This window comes from Papaver somniferum, chromosome 4 (genome assembly GCF_003573695.1).
Source record: "Papaver somniferum cultivar HN1 chromosome 4, ASM357369v1, whole genome shotgun sequence".
NCBI classification, from domain to species: domain Eukaryota; kingdom Viridiplantae; phylum Streptophyta; class Magnoliopsida; order Ranunculales; family Papaveraceae; genus Papaver; species Papaver somniferum.
In genome coordinates, this window is record NC_039361.1 from 76,418,069 (window position 1) to 76,423,233 (window position 5,165).

General features: G+C 35.6%; 1 long non-coding RNA gene across 3 annotated transcripts; it reads right to left on the minus strand.

The window, feature by feature from the left end:
• Positions 1 to 3,275, minus strand: LOC113275939. 3 transcript variants are annotated; one of them, XR_003323829.1, is made up of 5 exons: positions 2,960 to 3,275; positions 2,790 to 2,823; positions 2,423 to 2,576; positions 2,120 to 2,325; positions 1 to 2,009 (listed from the first exon to the last, which is right to left on the minus strand). It is a non-coding gene; the product is annotated as an uncharacterized LOC113275939 (long non-coding RNA). The 3 variants fall into 3 exon arrangements; XR_003323828.1 differs by having other exon boundaries at positions 2,423 to 2,586; XR_003323827.1 differs by having other exon boundaries at positions 2,423 to 2,586; positions 2,790 to 3,275.
• Positions 3,276 to 5,165: the final 1,890 nt, after the last annotated feature.

The window sequence follows — 5,165 nt, forward strand, 5'->3', positions numbered from 1 at the left end:
CTTGAGCTCTGATACCATGTGGAAATCAAGAGAGAGTGAATGGAAGTAACACTCAGAGGTGAGCCCTCCCTTTTATAGATAGATTTTTGTACAGTTACAAATATACCCTTAAAAGGGTGAAAATATATAAACATTGTTCACGATTATTATACACTATGCCTACCCTGCATAAATAAATGTACATAGATTATACATATGAACAACTCTTGTGCACATGTTCTACATTACACTAACTTGTAAATCCTGACAATGAGACTGATATTTCAACAAATAGAACCACTAAAGAACTTTTATTGCCATGCAACACCTTAAAAACTGCAACACCATTGAGTCCAGCGAATCTCAGCGTAAGAAAACACTTCCATAAGTTTCACAAAATTCGCATTATTTAAAATCAGAAAACCACAATCATTATGTGAAAGTATAAAGATAGGGTCCTTTGATAGGTATAGATGGTGGAACTGAAAGTGAGGAAGTTGCTGTGCAATCCTTATACCACGAGAGCCGTTCTTCCAAGCATGCCTTGACTGTTAATATTTGCAGCTACAAAAGCACCATGGCAAATTTGCACACTGGTGCTGCTTCCTATAGTTCTCGAGCTAACATATAATATTGCATGTTTATAAGAAACATAAACTTCAATATTCCTTTATTTACTTATAAGTTATAAGGTATTAGTTCAACAAGACTAAAAGTGGATCAGCTCCATACTGACTCAATCCAAACTGAACATATACACATAGCATTCAGTATTAGGTGTCTCACCGAAGATTATGATCAACTCTTCTGGTCTGGGCGAATAATCTATAAGATGTCCAGCTTTAGGCATAGAGCATTAAGAATATATGGTACAGTTAGGACAACACAGTAGAACTTGACTTTTATCTGTTGAGCTGAGAAAAAATAATATTTCTACTTTGGATGGTAGAAAACCATACTTGTAACCAAGTGAGCAATAATTAATAGAAAAAGCATGTCATCTTGGATGTTAGTCTACCCACTAATAACCAGTATTTCAATCCATTGAAGTAGGATGTGGTAAATTACCTAGCAAAATATAAAGTCAACTAGTGTGTGGAACACTAGAATACGCATTCCATCTTGCCGTGTTTGTTTTAGAAAATCTCTGTATAATTTTTTTTTTTTTTGCTAAGTAATCTCTGTATAATCTAATAGACAATAACTGCTGGATAAAAAATTAATAAATAAATAAAAAATAAAAATAAACTGCTGGATAACATCTTGCAAATTTAGAAGAATTTCGTAACAGTCACATACAAAAGAGTTTCAACTTTTGCTTAACCGAGGAAACTAGAAGATGCACCAGTTACCAAATTGATTCAAATAAATGCTAGACACCAAGTTATAGGATTCAGTAGACTTAGATATGATCCTTGCATGAGGAAAGCAATTTCTATAAATGATTAACACGAGTTTTGCTGAACTGAAGCGCTCAATCCACAAATCTTTATAACATCTGTGCTCTAGGTACGCTCTAATCTGCAGAAATGGAATAAACTAGGGGCATTATAAAGCCTCATCTATAGAGGAGCTTGCGATATTTTTATCCTTTTAAAGAGGGGTCCTCCAAATATGTTTTCTGTTTTCAGTTAGTTTATAGCACCGATACACTGCACCATCATTCATTTTCAGAAGATTAAGTTGAAATTGGAAAACAATTTTAAAGCTGCTGCTATGCATTTTTCCTAATACGTCAATACACCTAATTGAAAAGCTTGCTACTTAAAACAAAGCACATACGAATATTCCATATGAAGGAACTCATTACCTTTCTTGGGACTAGGCCCCTCGAAGTAAATAAACTAACTTGTAAGAATCAGGCTGCAAAATACCTCAGGGTTGCTGAGAAAATGACCGGTGTAGTAACAAGATAAAATACTTCCAGTTATGCATATGCAGCCATAGGCTTTTCAGATGATTTCCAGGGAGACGCTAATGCATGCAAAAAGTGAGATTCATGTCGTGATTGTGAGTCCAACTTGGGAATCCTACCAACATGATATAATGGGTGTTTAGTTTTCTATGACATATCCCAAGCATAAGAACTTTATATTTACGCAGGAGGAGACGATCATGTATAAGCAACAAACAATAGTACCTGCAGTTCACCTCTTCCAAAAGCTGGTTTCAAAAATTTTCCTGCATCAATTGCACCTCAGCAGCACTAGCTCCAATAATGTATGTACTTAATCTATAGACGCATTAATCTCGTCACTTCACTTCCATTAACTTCTTTAATTATTCTTCGAACTCTCCACGATTCTTTGTACGAGCTACAAGGAGACCCATGTCCAAGGCAATAACCTAAAATGCATAAATAAAACTTTGTATTAAGATATGTGATCTTCTCTTGCTTGCGCAAATTAAAGTCGCACACTGAAAACCGTAAGTATTGTCTCACCTTCTTTCCCTCAACTTTTTCTGGCACGTCATCCCTGGAATTCGCTGAGCAAGGCCTACGTTGATTAAATCCTTCTAATACCTCATTTACAATGGGAACCACAGCTCGATCATACATATCTTTCTGTTGATTTGCTGGACCAGTCACCAAACACCTAAAAACACCTACAGAGTCCAGAATTTAATATTCTAACAAACATAAACCAAAACAAACATACCAAATCCACTAAAATCACAAATAGCAAAATGCATCAGATAAGGTACCTACTGAATAACCAGTAACAGCTATTCGAGTTAAGAATTTATACCTAAATCAAGTTAAGCGACACATTAAAGTAAACCCAGTTTCATGGAAACAGAAAAATTACCTTATCTAAGGTGAAAAAGCAACGGCTTAAAGACCTAAAATAATGAACACCCAAGTCATACATACACCAAGATTCATATAAACTGCTACAAAATTTCATGAATTTGTTTCCAATCCATAAAAGAAGAGATCTTTACATAGATTAAGGTACAATTTTAATGAAATATATACCCTTAAAAGTGAACCACCCGAAATCTTCAACGATGTCGAAGCCATCAATCCTAAAATGAAGGGTACCTAGATTTCAATTATACCAGAAACTCTAATAAACTAGAGAAATAGAGAATGGATGACCACCACATGAGCAAAGAGCACTAAAATCTAAGAAGAAACCAGTGAAAAGAAGTAGAATCAGACAGTGAGTTTGGGACTTCAGTGAGTGTTGAATTAACATACGAAATGTGAGAGTGCGGGAGAGGTGAAGGAAGCGGAGAGGAGTTTGCGAGAGATCAAGATGAGCCAAGTCCAAGTCCGGCCGCCAATTGGTTCAACAGTGACGGACGGAAAAAAAAACAGTGAGACGCTAAGGGTCTGTTTGGTAGCTTAGTGAATACCATAACCTCGTTTTTTTAGCTTCATAAAATCAAGGAAGGTTTAGTAATCTTTATCCAAGATGGGAATTGTACTGAAACAAATATATCTTAACCGTTTTTTATTAGATAACCCAACCTAGGATGGGATATCCGAGTACCAAACACGGTCTAAGAGATATCGCGTGTTCCCAAGCTGATTATTTTATCAAGTGGGCAAATGTTTCATGGTCACTGGCAGAGTCTGTAGTAATGCACACCAGACTATATTGGATAAGTTCAAAAAGAAAAATTTTCTTATATAGAATTTGGTACACTCCCAAATAATTTGGTACCCATACTAACAATATAGCAAATGTTTTTACTTCGCTATAGGATTGTCAGATGCGTAAATATGATAGCAGAAGCTTGTTGCTCGGTTAAGCTATCGTCAGGTGATCATGTGGGAATGATGAGCGGTTATAGCTTGGTCGTTCGGTCATAATTTAGCATGTAACAGCTAGTTCATCCGATAACTCTAATTTGATCTTACGTATTGTTAGAGCATTACTAGGTCGAACTCACAGGTTTTTCTATCTCAAGGTTGCCAATGTAAGATGTACAAAATTATATGTTGATTTCTGGTCTACTAAAGTCAAGTCTCAAACTATAATTAGAGTATAGTAGTTGAGTATCAGACATCACTGAATAACCGTCGAAGATTGACGACTGAAAAACTAATTAAGACATCTGCGAGAACTTCATCAACAAAGAGGTATGTGAAGAATGACATGTCCTAATTACTCACGGCATTTACCATTCTATCTTATGAAACTATGTCGTATGATTTTAATAGATTTAATATTGCAAAGAAGAAATTTTGAGTTCAAGCTTGTCTTGGGTAAACTCTCGAAATATGATTCAAGCAATGATGTTTATAGATCCTTAGCAATTTCAGCTAGAACAATTTATTGTTCACAAACTATTTCTGTTTCAGGTTGATCATTTGGAAATTTCCCAAGCAAAGGGACATACTTTCTATGGCTATTAGGAATGTTTCAAATTTAATTATTAGAGATTTAAAACTACTTGGTGCAAGGTACACATATTTGTATGGAATAACTAAGTCAGTATGAACTCCACAGACTGTAGAGGTTTGCAAATCCATTTTCCGAACCTTTTACATCTGAGTTACGGAATGGGGATAAGTACGCAAACCCGATTTACAAACCCCTTGAATCTGACTTCCCTAACTGCCAAGGTTTGCAAACCCGTTTTGTAAACATATACAGTTCCAGTTTAGAAGAAGGTCGCGAACTATTCTATATGACTATGTTCATTTTTGCTATAACTCTCATAGACACTTCTAAGACAATTTTATTCACAAAATCACTTTGGGCTTGTGGATCATTATTTAATCTTGAATGCTATCGAACACCGCTAAGTGCTTGTCAGTTCAAAGGCATACTTGCCTCTATGGAATATCATTGTGCACGATTCTAGAACCCTGGATCATAGTGCATATTCTTTTGTATAATTTAAAGGCCGACTTTTAACATGGTTACATGAATTCCTTTTAAGAATTTTAATCTAACTGAGAAACTGCTTGCTTGGATCTCAAGTTATCTTAGATTGAATTCAAAGCTACGTAGAGTCTTGAAAATTTATATATATAGGGACTCTTGCAATAAGATTTCTCAATTCCTGACACTCTTGTGTCCTAGTTGCAAAGCTAAAGTCGTGCTCTCTAACCTAGGTTTTTCATAGAACTGTATTCTAGGTTACGACTTTGAAGACTTCACTTAGGAGTTTGTGAAGTCCGGTCAGACTGTCTTGTTCTAATGGTTATTGAAGTTCACGGACTTTAG